The sequence below is a fragment of the Phyllostomus discolor genome, chromosome 6 (assembly GCF_004126475.2).
Source record: "Phyllostomus discolor isolate MPI-MPIP mPhyDis1 chromosome 6, mPhyDis1.pri.v3, whole genome shotgun sequence".
Lineage (NCBI taxonomy): Eukaryota > Metazoa > Chordata > Mammalia > Chiroptera > Phyllostomidae > Phyllostomus > Phyllostomus discolor.
In genome coordinates this window covers 155,774,958-155,790,179 of record NC_040908.2, presented here as the reverse complement: position 1 = coordinate 155,790,179, position 15,222 = coordinate 155,774,958, and the positions used below count along the sequence as shown (strand labels likewise).

At 40.6% G+C, this 15,222-nt stretch overlaps 1 protein-coding gene across 10 annotated transcripts in view; it reads left to right on the top strand.

Annotated features, from left to right (window-relative positions):
- Positions 1 to 1,374: 1,374 nt before the first annotated feature.
- Positions 1,375 to 15,222, top strand: part of AMBRA1 (autophagy and beclin 1 regulator 1) — a 181,368-nt gene continuing 167,520 nt past the window's right edge. For 4 of the 10 annotated variants that reach the window (XR_004903973.1, XM_036029329.1, XM_028516111.2 and 1 more), the window contains exon 1: positions 1,463 to 1,595. The gene's annotated coding sequence lies outside the window, so the exon portion shown is untranslated. Of the gene's footprint in view, positions 1,596 to 1,760; positions 1,815 to 15,222 lie in introns of those variants that run through there. The other 6 variants (XM_028516115.1, XM_028516108.2, XM_028516113.2 and 3 more) reach the window with 6 other exon arrangements.

Genomic DNA, 15,222 nt, shown 5'->3' with positions numbered 1-15,222 from the left:
ACTAAATGGCCACACCTTACCCTGGGCTGTAATCTCTGGATTTCTTTCATATGACAGAAATAAATCTGTAATTATATATATACATATATATATATATACATATAGTCTGTCATATATAATTGTTGATTCATATATATACATATGTATGAACATTTTCAGGGGCTTAACAGAAGAGATTGTTTAAAAATAACAGTTTAGACATGCTTTCCCTCTGGGAGCATGCCGGTGTCTTTCCCTTCCCTCTCTTCTTCCACTCAGGCATGCTTCCCCAGCCCTTCTCTCTCCTAAATTCCAAGGGCCTTTCTTTTGTTTCTCTAACTTGTTTCCTGAGTCTAGGCAGCCCAGCTGGCTTACTTTACCACCTCTGTGACTTTCTAGATACTTATACTTTGGGAAAAATACCCAATAAATTATAACACTAATGTTATAATGTCTTTCATTTTGACTGGATTATAAACTCCTAAGGAACTATCTTGTTTTCTTTTTATATCTTTACTCTTTGGGTCTCTTTCTTTCTTAGGGGGAGGGGCAGTAAGCCGTATTATTGCTAGTACTTGGAAATCAATATTTGTCCTGATCGGACTATACAACTTATTTGAATCGTAGCTAGGATGTACATATTAACCCATATTTGTGCTGAACATATTTGGTTGTTTACTAAGAGACCAGAAAGAGGCTATTGTTGTGACAATGAAAATGCCAACACACTTTGTCAGGTTCTGAACACAGAGACTCGATCATTACGTAAGAAACTTGCCTGTGGTTGTAGGCCGTTGGAAAAAAATAAGAGATAGGCACTATGGGTGTTATTCCCCCCCCCCGCCCTTGTCTTAAGGACTACAAAACCTTGAATTTTCCCAGCTTCTCCTTGCTATGCTTATGAGAGCTAAATTTGAGCTTTAACAGACTTTTCACTTTGTTCCTCAGTCTGGATTCTCCCTCTGTGCCTTTGTCATATGTATGTGTACACATACACATATCTATATGTATCTATCCAAAATCTTTTTTTTTTTTTTTTTACCTCACTGCTCCGTGAGGAAACTAAGTATCAAATTTGCTCAGTTGGGCTAGTGTTGGGAGTCCATAAGGTAGTAGCTGAACTATATAGTTCAGGCAAGCGTTACTGTGCTATGGACTGGATCTTCAACACTCTCAAGAAAAACTCCAGTTCTCTAAACAATTTAGCCGGCAACCGACACCGAAAATGGCAGAAACACAGGTTTTCTTTACTTCTTGGCTTATGATCCATCTGGGCTTGTTTGTTTATGCCTTGGACAGGAGTCGAACTTTGAGCAGAACCGAGATGTTTTTCGGCGCTCGACTGCAGTTCCTTGAACGACTGCACGGGCGCTCCTCCTTTGATGTCTGGGACGTTCGTGTATTCGGTGATCTTTTGCGCCGTCTTCTCGCTTGATGTCTTCTCAGCGGCGGTGGCGCCGGGTCGAAGGCTGACTTATATCCGCGAGGCCCCGCGCTCAGGCTGCTTTCTCCCGCTGGTCGGTAGAGCGGACCCTCGCTTCCTTTCTGCCTCTTCTTCCTCTTCGTGGCTCCGTCCCCTCGCTGGGCTGCAAACCGAGCCCCCGTCCGCCTTGCAGGTAGGCCCGGGAGGAGCCTGGGAGGCCCGGCCCGGCATCCTTCCGCCGTCTGGCTGAGGAGACCTTGGCGCCGGCGGGTGGGCGGGCGGGTCGGCTGCGGAGACGCGGCCAGAGGAGGAGCTTCCCGGCTGCGTTCGGGGGCGCGGTCGGAGAGGCGGCGGGGCACTGAGGGAGAAGCCGGAAGGAGGGAGAGATGCTGGGGCTGCTCGGTGTGGTGCGGTAGGCAGGGGATGCCGCGTCTAGGGCGGGTGTCGTCACCGCCGGTGTGGGGGGGACATCGCTTTCCAGGATCGGATAGGCATCGTGCGCTTTGACCCCGCTTCCTTTCTCCTCGCTCCCACCCAAGCTCTCCTGTCAGGACTCGGTCGCGCTGGGGACCCCCGATGAGGTCGGCCTTTGAAGGGGCTCTGGAGTGGAGAGGCTCCTGTGAGCGGAGTGTTCTGTTCTCACCTCTTTTTTTAGGGGGGGCGTAGGGAAACTGAGGCTGAGGTCTGGGATGTGTCTTCGCCGCGTCTCCCCAGCAGATCTTTAAGTGCGACCTGCCGTTTGGTTTCTCCTTCCCGGGAATAGAGACTTGTCACTGGCGACTCCACTAGTGAAGGGACTGTGTGCGACCTTTTGTCGTTTCTGCGTCTCAACGTCCGTGTTATTTTCGCAAGAGTAACAATGCCCATTTCCATTCTGTTTCTTTATAGAAAATTTCGTTTGTTGTGTAGTTTGCTGTCTAGCTGACACTCCTATTTCTCTTTCCCTTCAGCCTGTTTCTCAGCGGAAATCTTTCAGCTGCGGCGTTAAGAGGTTAAGGTCTGACATGATGGTGACGATTTTGAAGTCAGATGTCTGTCCTGAGAGAGTCTGGTTTCTAAGGAGAATCCCAGCGCAGGATTCTTTTTTCAGAACAGTCGTTTGACTTTTGAGTTAGTGGTTTAGTTACTGCACATACCGTAGTTTAAAAAGTTGAGTGTAGCATGCATGCAAATATTGAGATATTTAAATTGAAAGTTAACATTCTGAGAACTCCCTTATGTTTACCTTTCGTCTCCCAACTTGGAGACTTTGGGGACTAAGTGTACTTAACTCATTTTATTTTCATTGGATTCAGTGTCATGGTGCTAATTTGTGTAACTTGTTTGCTGAAAAAAAAAATAATCAGCGGAGAGGTCGTTCCAGGTTGAAGAAGTGTTTTTGCAGTATGTAGAACAAGTAGGAGAATGGTTTTACAGGGGGACAGACTAAAATCCTTGTCCTCGGATAGAAACTATCCAAATCTTATGTTCCTTTAGTTTCAGAGTCTAACACGAGGGTGGCAAGATCGTTGTTCCTGTAATTTATTTTTGTTTTTCTTTTCCGTGAGGTCAGCGAGATTTACATGAGGGGCCCTTGATGATGAGTGATTTCCTAGTTACCAGGACTTCCCTGCTCCTGGGAAGGGATTCGGGAAGAACCACCGGAGGATCTTCATGGAGACTCTGGACAGGGAAGTTAGGCTGAGAGTGTGTGTTCCCTGAGGAGAACTTTCGTGGTGGAAGAGACTTGGTGTCAGAGGAAAGACCTGAGAGAAGGAAGGGCCACTGTCCCCCGCGGATCGATAGGTTTTGCACAGAGTTTGGAGGCAGTGTAGTATCTCATTGGCTCCTAAAGAACACTACATAATAAGTGGAGTTTGCTGTGAGAGTCCGAAACAAATGCTAGGAACGTTTTGTTATGGTTTTATAGGAAATAATTAGCAGAGGTTTAAGTTGAATTGAGGAGGAGAAGAAATTTGGTGGTCATGGTAGGGAGGTTATGCAAATACAGCTTCTTACCAGCTTCTCCCCTGCTTTGCTATAGAAATTTCACTCAATTTGTCTTTTTCTTGGTTAAACCTTGTGCTGTTCTGTCAATGTCAGATCAAGCTCTCCTCTGGCACTTCCTTTCAGAAATTTACAGGCTCAGAATGTGAATGAACAATTCTATCTTCTCTTTCAATAAGAAAGTTCTCTGGGATTAGTAAAGATGTGAACTTCTTTAAATGTGTTCTCAGACTTGCCCTGGAAGGAGTTATGTGTATCAGTTGAAAATAACTGGTTATTTTCATTAGAAAAGTGATAACTTAGGTTTATACTATGTATTTTCAAAATATTTTCAACATGTGTTAAGAAGCTCATGAAACTTTTGTATTTTTTATCATGGTCCTTTAAGCTGTTTATTAATACTGAGTCTATACATTTATGGTGTTCGAGGATCTTATGAATGTTGGCAGTTTATGTTGATAATTTATCTCACTCTTAAAGGAATTAGAGAAAAGGTTTTGTTGTTATCACACTTAGGTCTCGTTTCAAGCTATGTCTTGATAGTTTTGCTTTTTTTTAAAGATTTTATTTATTTATTTTTAGAGTAAGGGGAAGGGAGGGAGAAAGAGAGGGAGAGAAATACTCATTGGCTGCCTTTCATGTACCGCCCAACCGGGGACCCGGCCCACAACCCAGGCCTGTGCCCTGACTGGGAATTGAACCAGCGACCTTTCCCTACCCACTGAGACACACCAGTTGGTGACCATAGAGTTATTTTGGAATGGGATGCAAATCTTTTTACCCAGTGGTTTGGTTTACTACAAAAAAACAACCAAAAAAACCTCCCAAAACCTTAAAGTTCCTTTAATCATAGTCATTCTTGTCTTTCTCCAATTGTTCCTCATAAACCTAAAGAGAACTTTTCTGTTTCTTGTCATAATTTCTGTTTATACAGAGGTACTATGGTACAACCTGTTCTGTGGTTTAAGAGTGATTTATATTTTACATTTTAAAGCCTGTTCTCTCCCTCAAGTTAATCAGATCTATTTTTTCCTTTTTCCAAAACGAAAATTAGTTACTGATAGATAAAAAATTTTGTGATCAGTTTTTGTCAGTGTGGCAATTTATGTATCCAGTAGTATGTGGCAATCTGCCAAAGTGATGTGGTAAGGAAAAAAAAAAGATTAAGGAATCAGGAGACCAGGGTTTAAGTCCTAGGTTTACCAGCTTAACTTGCTGAGAAGTCTTGTGCAAATTTTTAAAGGAGGCTGTGGGGAAGGTTACTGTCTTTTACATGTGTTTAATCTCATTTAATACTCATAATAGTCCTTCAAGGTAGATTTTATTTTCCTGATGGATACTGAACTCAGAGAGAGTAAATAATTTGACCAAGATCACACAGCAAGTGTATAGTAGAGCTGGGCCTAAGATCCAAGACTTTGAATGCTTTTATGAGCCTGTATTTATTACTATTTTTAAAAAGATTTTATTTCTTTATTTTTAGAGGGGAAGGGAGGGATAAAGAGAGGAAGAGAAACATCAATGTATGGTTACCTCTCATGCCTACCCCCACCCCCACCGGGGACCTGGCCTGCAACCCAGATATGTGCCCTGACTGGGAATCAAACTGGCGACCCCTCGCTTTGCAGGCTGGCACTCAATCCACTGATTCACACCAGCCAGGGCTATGAGTCTATATTTAAAGAATGGGAAAGAGAACACTTCAATCATAATTCTTCTGTTGAAAAAGTACATGAAGCTTCTTTGAAAAGATAAAGTGCTCTTCAAATGTTAACTTCATGCTATCTTACAGCAACAATGAACAGATGTCACCTAGGTTCTTGGACTACTTGTGTTTTCAAGGCACCATTATGCTCGACAGTTAAGGAGAATAGAGGTGATAAACATTAAGCCATCATTGAAAGAGCTTACTAACTTGATGTGGAAAGGAGTAAGTGCATGGAAGTGCTAGTGAAATATGAATTTTAGGTGCTGCATGTGTAGATGGAGTGAGACTAAGCGTATTTACCCCTCTCTTCCAGTCAGTCCTGGTTTGTGTGTCTGGAGATTAGTGTAGGATCTTTTCCAACTTGCTCTCTGTCTCTTCCTTTGCTCTTGGGGTTGATATTTCCACTTCTCCATCTAAACTTTTCCCCTTCTTCATTGAGTATTTTTTTTCTGCTGTGTTTATTCCTGAGGTATGAAGTATGCCTATTACACCGTTTGGAACTATTTCCTTATTGTGAGTCTGTATTTCAACCCTTACCGTTTCAGACTTTTGTTCACCCAGCAAATATTTATTGAATGCTCATTAGATGCTGGTATACAAAGGTAGACTTGAGGGTTCCTGCTCTTACGGAATTTATTCCAGTGGGAAGCAGAGTTGACTAGGTATCTGAGGAATACTGAAATTTAGGCTGTGCTCTGAAAGAAACAATCCAGGGCTGACAGAGAGAAATGAAGGAGTGAGGAAGGCACTGTGTGTTCACAGGGATTGCAGTTGCCAGTCATGACATTCTTAATCCCCCTAAAGTTGCAGTTACAACATACCACCATTCAGTAAATTATAGTTCCCCCCTGCTGCCATCACAATGGAAGTCTTCATTTAAGATTGCTACGTGTAATAGTTGTCTGTTACTTAATGTATGATGACACTGGACTTGCTGTGGTAAAGGATAACTAGGGCTTACAGATATCCAGTGTGCTTGCCTAATGAGTTTAATATTTTAATTCTAATGTGACCTAAATTTAATTAGTTCTCATTTTTTCCTCAAATAACTATTCTTTCGAAGTTGGGATCAGTGAATTTGAACACTAGATACATGCCATGCCTTCAGGTGTATTTGTAGCAGGGAATAAGCTGAAGTGCCTTATATAAAGCGACAGACTTAGGAGAATGGTCATGAATTTGAGAGAGGAAAAATGTAGCATCTGCTGAGTGTTTATATAACAATGTCTACAATCTTGTTTGGTGCCTTCTAAGAATTAAAAGTATCTTCAAAAATTTTAATTTATTGATTTAAATATTTTTTTAGATTTTATTTATCTATTTTTAGAGAAAAGGGAGGAAGGGAGGGAGAAAGGGAGAAAAAACATCAGTATGTGAGAGAAACACTCATTGGTTGCCTCTCGCACACCTCCAACTGGGGATCTGGCCCGCAACCCAGGCATGCTCCCCCCTCACTGGGAATTGAACCAATGACCTTTCAGTTAGCAAGCTGGCATTTAGTCCACTGAACCACACCAGCTAGGGCTATTTGTTGATTTTAGATGGAGGTTGTTGAGAGAAAGAGAGAGACAGATAGACATCCACATTGACCCATTGCTCTACTCATTCATGCATCCATTAGTTGACTCCATCCTATGGTTGACTTCAATATGTGCCCTCACCAGAATCGAACCCACAAACAACCTTGGCTCGTCAGGACGATCCTCTAACCAACTGAACTACCTGGCCAGGGACCAAAAATTAAAAGATCTTGCAAACATTTTTAGTACTACTTATTGGAATCTCTTTTTCCCTTTCCTTTTAAAAAAATTTTACTATTTTTTTGAGAGAGAGAGAGGAAGGTGGGGAGAGGGAGAGAGATAGAGATATTGATTGATTTGTCATTCCACTTATTTATGCATTCATTGGTTGATTCTCATATGTGCTCTGACCAGGGATCTAACCTGTAACCTTGGTGTATCACCTTGGTGTATAAGGATGACGCTCTAACCAAGTGAGCTACCTGGCCAGGGCCTTTTTTCTTCTTTTCCTGTTTCCTCTCCCCTCCCGCCGCCCCCCCACCCCCAATAGAGAAAAGAAGAGGGTAAGAAGTGAGCTTTGGAACATAGCAACATTTAAAAATTGAGTCAAAGGGGGGAAATCATGGGTTTTGAAAAGGAGACCCAGTGAGGGATCAGGAAAATCCCAACAGTGAGACACTGAAGAAAGTGGAGGATGGGAAGAAATTTTTAAAAGTAAGGAAGCTTGGGCCCTGACCAGGTAGGTTTGTTGTCCTGATAGACCGAGTTTGTGAGTTTGATCCCGATCAGGGCATCTATAAGAAGCAACCATTGAATGCATAAATAAGTAGAACAACAAATTGATGTTTCTCTCTTCCCCCCACCAAATCAACTTAAAAAAAAAAAGTAAGGAAGCTTGTTACTTCTTTGCATTTTTGCTAAGAGGTCAATTTAGATAAGAATAGAGAAGTGACAGTTGGCTTTGGAAACAAGGACATCATCAGTAATATCCATAAGTGATCTTGAGGGAAGGCAAAACTGGATCAGGCTGAGAAGTGAATGTGAACTGAGGAAGGGGGAACAAGCACTGTAGAGAGGGGGAACGAGCACTGTAGAGAGTGGAACCATGCATACTTTTTTTCATTTCATAAGCATTTTATTAATCAGACGGTCAGCAGCTCGCTCAGCCCAGAGAAATAATTGCTGCCCAGAGCTTTCTGGAAGCCAGGGGCCTGCTCCCTGGGCCCCCCTCAGGAATCTGGATCTGCAGGGCCTCAGTTGTGTTCCTTCTGTGGGAAGTACAACTGACTGGCAGCCGTGATGGTAGTCACAAACACTATGAACTCGTTGAAGTCCACCTTGGCACCTCCATTGGCGTCCAGGTCCTTGAGCAGTTTGTCCACGGCCTGCTTGCCCCTTCCACTCTACAGGAAGCCTGGCAGCTCCTTCTCCAGGAGCACCTTCATCTCCCCCTTGCTTAGGCCCTGCGAGTTGCTGTCTGTGCCCGAGTACCAGGAGAAGACCTCAATGATCAAGTCCATGGCTGTCTCCAGTTACAACATGGTGCTGGCTGTGGATCCACATCCCTTGAGGCAGCTGGTGTGGCTGAGGAAACCTGGAACCATATTTTTATCTGTAGAATTAACTGAGGTAGATTTCACATTTAATGATTTCATCATTTGTTTATTTCAGCTTCCCAGGATAAAAGATAATATTCTTCCATGAATCACAGTTACTTTATTTTAGGCATATATGCCAATGATATAATGAAATATCTAAAAGTTTGTTGAATTGAAGAGGATTAATATGCATGCTTGATTTGGGGGATATTTTAGTCTAGCTGACCAGTGAAAACAGGGCAGAAAAATGTCTTCCCAAACTCTTGAATAGCAACATAGTGGCACTGACTCTGGAGCCAAGCAATCTGGGTGCACAATCCTAGTGCCACTACTTACTAGCTGTGCAAGTTGGGCAAGTTATTAATCTCTCTGTGCCTCTCCTCATCTGTAGAATATCACATAGTTGTGAGAATTAAATGAGTTAATATATGTAAAGAACAGCACATAGCACTGCACATGCTAGTGTCATTTTCAGTGTTATTATAACAAGATAAAGACTACAAGGTCTGTCTGGAAAGTATCCAGCCATGTACTATGAAAAATAGAGGCGTTTATTGAAGACGATATAAGTACAAGGTCTGTCTGGAAAGTATCCAGCCATGTACTATGAAAAATAGAGGCATTTATTGAAGACGATATAAGATACAAGAAAACACTGCATGTAGGACAATGATGCCTCAGTCCCCTTCAAACTAGGCACGTTGGGACCTCACACAATTCTCCCAGTGTCTCTTCCACTGTTCAAAACACTTTGCAGAATCCTTTGTTGGAATCATCATCAGCTTTCCTGTTGTATTTTCCTGAATGCTCATCAATGGTGGCAAATCTCTTGCCTTTCAAAGGTGATTTTAGTTTTGGGAAAAGCCAGAAGTCACAGGGTGCCAAATCTGGGCTGTATGGCTGAGTCACCTAGGTGATTTGATGTTTCGCCAAAAAATTCTGCATAAGAGGAAGAGAGGTGATGCATGAGCGGGCGCGTTATTGTGAAGTTGCCAATCACCAGTTGTGCATAGCTGCGACCTTCTGAATCATCCAAATAGTTTCCATGGAGGAATGTTCAAGCTTAATGCAAAATTTGATGCAGATTCCTTGCTCTACTTGCGCAGTCATTTTAAATGCGACGGCCACACAGTACAGATGCTTACTCAGCAGTCTACTGCCTCACTCACTAATATAGTGAAATTGTCATTGTTCATGCATGCCCATTCCAGTCCACTCCCCTTGGCTGCGAGGTTACATTGCTTTTGCACAAACTCTTCTCGTTATATTAACAGTGGCTGGACTTTTTCTGGACAGATCTTGTCATATATGTCCTTCAAAAGGAGAACAAATAAGAGTGATACTTAGATTGAAGCTTAGGGTGTTTTGAGAAAACTAGAATAGGGAGTTGGAAGTTAAAGCAGCACATATGCACCTCCTTCCCCTGAATGCCCTTCAGATTAAAGTAAGAGGTAAAGTCCTTACTGGGAGAGAGAAACCTAGAAAATACTGTATGAACAAGTTCCAAATAAAAGATAGGTGGCAAAATTTTGAGGATTTTGTAATACAAGTAGCAAAACAGGCCAGAGGTATTTCAGGGACAGAAGAACATTTCTTTGCAAAACAGGTAGAAAATATTAGCATCTGAATTTTACCATCTATTTGTTTTATATTATTTTTTTAATTTTTAAAAATTCTCACTTGAGGACATGCTTATTGATTTTAGAGGGGGGGGGGAGAAACATTGATTCGAGAGAGAAACATCAATTGGTTGCCTCTTTTCTGTGTCCAGCCTGAGACCAAACCTGCATCTTAGGCATGTGCCCTGATAGGAAATCAAACACTCAACTTTCCAGTTTACAGGAGGGCACTCTAACCAACTGAGCCACACTGGCCAGGGCGAGTTTTACCATCTATTTAAACAGTGATTTACCATCTATTTGAACAAGATTAATGCTCGAAGGATTTTGAAGTTGATTAGAGACATGGAAAAGAATGATATTTAGGGAAAAGTCAAAGCTACCAAATTGCCTTGGGTAAACTTCTGGAAGAATGAACATATTTTTTTGCATAATGGTAAAGACTAAGAACCCAGTAGAGCTGGTTCTTTACCCATTATAAGTTGTGAACTGCTTCAGTCCTTGCCTTAACTGCTTGTTTTCCTCTGTAAGTCTTTATAATATTCCTTCTCTGTCATTAAAAAAACCTAATAACTATAGTGGAGTCTGTTTTTTATTTCATTCATTCAGTCAGTGTTTATTGAATGTCTGCCTCTGTGATAGGTAGTGAGGATACCATAAGAACTGATTAGAACCAGTGCTTATTGAAATGCTTTGAGCCAGGTACTGTACTAAGTGCTTTGTGTCATTGATTCTTTTCATTCTCATAACAGTTTTATGGTGCAGGTACTTTTTTTCTTTCCATTTTATACATGTTGAAATTGTGGCACAGAGAGCTAAGTAGTTTGCCCAAAGTCATAGTTAGTTAAGTGGCAGAACCAGGATTTGAAACCCAAGTAGCCTAGCTCCAGAGTCCCCTGCTCGCTCTTAATCCGTAAATTACATTGATTCTAAACTACATACAATTCTAAACTTTCCAAACTACTGCCACTGTACTAAGACTGGAGTGAAAAAAATAGACATCATCCATGCCCTTATAGAAATCATAGTCCAGAGGAGAGAATCAGGTAAAAAAAAAAAAAGCACCAGTAAATGTGTAATTGCAAAGTGTGTAAAGTCCCATGATGGATAAGTAAAAAGGAGACTATAATAGGGGAACACGAATTATATCGGAGCTTTGGGGAGGTTTCTCTGTAGTGACACTTAAGCAGAGACTAGAAGGATGGAAAGGGAAGGTAAAGGCAATGTCACGTAGGCCAGGCTTGGGGTGGGAAAGGCCTTAGCACATTTCAGAAATGGAAAGGAGATTGGTGTGGTTGGAATACAGTGGGGGAGGAAGGGAAGAGGCTTAGTACATGGATAGAGACTTAAAGCAGGACTGTGTCGAGGAGTTTGGATTTCTTTTTAAAGTATAATTGGAAGCCTTTGAAGGTTTTAAGATGAGTGTTGTGACCTTATATGATTTTTAAAGATTTCTCTGGCTAGCTACATTGTGGAAATTTTTGGATTAGAAAAATTGGAAATTATGGAAAATTTGGAAAGGGAAAAGAGGGAAGCATGATAGTTGGAATGTCTTACAGTGATCTGGGCAAAAGATGATGATGGTTTGGATTAGGCTATAGGCAGTGGGGATGGAGGAAAGTAGAAAGGTTCAGTAGATATTTTAGAATCAGGACAGGCAAGACCTAATGGATAGTATATGTGGGAAGAGAGGTGTCAAGTATGATTCCCAGATTTCTGGCAAGAGCATCTGGGTAGATGAAGTTGCCATTTCTGAGATGGAAACACTGGAGGAGGAGCAGATTTTGATTAGAGTTGGGGAGTGGAATGAAGACCTCAATTTTAGTCATGCTAAATGTGAGATGTGGGAAAACATACAAGTGGAGACATCAGGCAAGCAGCCTTTGAGCGAAGGCTCAAAAGTGGTGCTGGAAATAAATCTGGATGCTTTTGGTATATAGGTGGTATATACAGGCAAGAGAAATGGAGGAGATTACCTGGAGGAAAGGTATGTATAGTTTAGGAAGAGTGCTCAGGATCTATCTCTAAGGAATTTAAGAGAAAAATCTCAGAAATGGAGAGAGGAGGAGCATGTTTCAAGAAGGAAATGATCCACCTGTATTTTGTTATTTTAATAACAGAAAGATCATTGATGATTATAGCAAGAACAATGTTGGAGGAAAGTAGGGCAAGACATCATACTGAAGTGGTTTTAAGAAGTGGGAGGGGACGTAGTGGAAATGGTATGCCTATTTTGATTATTAGAATGTCTACCTTCCCATGAGGAGTAATACTTTAAGAAGTAATACAATAAGGTCCATGAAGATAGGAACAATACCTTTTCATTTTTGTGTTCTTGACTGCTTAGCTTTGGTGGTATGCCAGGAGGATGTATTAAGGGAGAAAGGGGTGAGGGAATGAGGATATTTGCAAAATGGGGACGGTAATGATTCCCATGGTTTCTATATGTGGCCTGGGAGTTTAGGGTTTATGCACTTTTGAACTTGGCTATTATTAACCTTTCTTTTTGCACCTTCCTACCTAATGGGTCTTTGTATTTTGGTATTAGCTTTTAAAGTTCATTCCTTACTTGTATTTTTTCTTACTGTTCTCCTGTGTTATTGCTGCTATAGTTAATTAGCTGATATGCTTAATTATTTATTCTCTCTCTTTATTCATTCACTTATTTAATGACTCTTATTTCCATATAGGATACTGTATAATTGTGACTCTAGTCTTAATTTTGGTTTCTATTTTGTTTGCCATTTACATATTCTTTGCTCAGAGTTTAGTTGGCTATATCGAAATAACATTAAACATTTGGCTACCATTCTACCTGGAATTTTATATCATGACTTTCCTGGGAAGGGCTAGGCATTTTATGCATATCTTCCTTGTTAGTTCTTCTAGCATTCTTTAAAAAATTATTGATGTAACACAAAATTAGCCATTTTGAAGTGAATAATTAAGTGACATTTAGTATATTCACAGTGTTGTGTAACTGCCTTCTCTATTTAGTTTCAACACTCCAAAGTAAAACCTCTTTTCAAAATAAGCAGCTTCTTTTCATTCCTCCTTTCCACCAGCCCCGGGAAACCAGCAATCTGCATTCTGTTTTTATGGATTGACCTGTTTTAGATATAAGGGAATAGTATAATATACATATAACCATTTGTGTATGTATATACCATAATGTGTTTATCCATTCAGCCATTGAACATTTGGACCGTTTTCACCTTTTGGGTTTGTCAGTAGTGCTACTGTGTGTGTGAGATGTGTGTACATGTTCTTGTTTTCAGTTGTTTTGGATATGTGCTTATGAGTGGAATCGCAGGGCCATAGAGTGTGTGTGATTTGAAAGTTGTTGGCTGGGTTTAGATTGGGATTGAGAATCTTTTCCTGTATGTTTAATTTTTTGAGGAACTGTGTTACCCTAACATACTGGCTTTATTATTTGCATTTTACTGATGGTATAATTGAGGCACAACATCTGCATCATCTTCAGAGCAAGTCAGTGATGGAGCTGGGAATTTAAGACTTAATCATGTCCTTTGTCTGAGGTGACCCATTTAAAGACATGTTGCATTTACATGAAGCTGTTTGAAATGGGCTCCCTATACTTTATAATGTCTTGAAGAGATATTGTTCAGGTGCTGTTAAGCAGATGTTCTCTTTCCATAGAGGACAAGACAAGAGGGAATATGTTTTAATTGCAACAGAAGGGATATAGCTTACAAATTAGAAAGAACTTCCTGACTGCAAGATGCTGGAATGTTACCAAGGGAGGTTGTGAAATTATCTTCCCCTAAGAGTTAGTAACTATCTTTCGAGGATGATTTAGGTTTGGACTTAATTAGAAAGGAGGGAGATAACAAAGATGACTTGCTGAAGTCCCTGGTAACCCCAGAACGCAGTTGTGTGATAGTTAATCAAAACAGTATTTCTGGCATTTTAATGAATATATTTTCATTTTCCTTACGAAGAAATAATCAATAGCGAGTAGGTGAATTGCTCAAGGTCTTCTGGTAAAATAGGTGATTGACAGTCTGAATCTTATGCTGAGGAATGTGTTCTTTATCATAAATGAGTTGTCATGGCTATCTGATGAATTTTTAATTTTTATTTTATTTTTTGTATGATGTGTTTTTGTTATGATTTTCTTTCTACAACATGGGGATCAAAGCCAATGTCTGTGGCCTCTGTAGAGTATGTGATTTGAAAATTGTTGGCTGGGATTAGATTCAGACTCAGACTCCTTATAGAAATTAATTTGGGCTCTGTTATATATGTAGAAATAGGAACACATTGCCAATAACAGATTAAGGTAATAGGTTCTTTATTACTAGTTTGGGATGTGTGAGGTTAAAATTACTTAGATGAACCTGCACACAACATAAACGTATTTTTGGTTTGTGGTGCCTGGAGAAAGAGAAGCCCAAAAGATGGGCAAATGAACATTAGATTCTGTTGCAGAACATGAACATAAAAGTATTCATTAAAGTCAATGTTAAGTTCCCAGCTTATTGATTTTAGAGAGAGAGAGGAAGGGGGAGGGGAGAGAGAGAGAAACAACATCAGTTTTCCCCCCACTTACTTATGCATTCATTTGGTTACTTCTTGTATGAGCCCTGACCAGGGATCAAACCCATAACTGTGGTGTATTGGGACAACACCCTAACCAGCTGAGGTACCCCACCAGGGACTGTATGGAGCTTTCTTGAATTGGCAACAACTGTTATCTCTGCAGGATAAAAGAGAGGGGAGCTAACTTTTGAGTAATACCGCATTACTGTGTCTTGGGAATTTTATATTTGTTCCTCCATGTAATATTCATTACAGACTTGTAAAGTGGATGGTGGTATCTCTTGTAAAGGACCAGAAAAAGTAAAACCTTTTCTTGCTAAAGCTTATATAAATGGTCAATGGCAAATCTGAGATGGAATATGCAGTCTTGTGTTTCAAGCTAGTGTTTTTTGGAGATGCTCAGGGATGGCTGTGAGAGGAAGGAAGAGCTTTTGTCTTAACACTTTACTTAAATCAGAGCAGCTCAATTTTGATCTGTTTTATGTTTTAGTGTTTTCACATAATATTTCATTTGGAAAAAAGGGGTTTGCTTCTTAAAGATAAAAAAAATAAAGAAAGCCTGGAAAACCACTGAGGAATCATGAAAGAAAATTAATTAAAACAACCTAAATGTTGAAAACAAATGGCTGAATTATATAACTGCCAATCAAGAAATTGTGTCAAAGTTTGAAGCAACTTAATGTCACAGCCACGTATGCAAGTGCAGTTATTCTGCCCTTAGGGAAAGTAGAATAGTGGGAAAAGAGCATGGACTTGAAAGTTGGATTTTTAGTCCCACCCCTGGGTAGCTGTGGGATTTGGGAAGACTTCTTTAAACCTAGTGCAC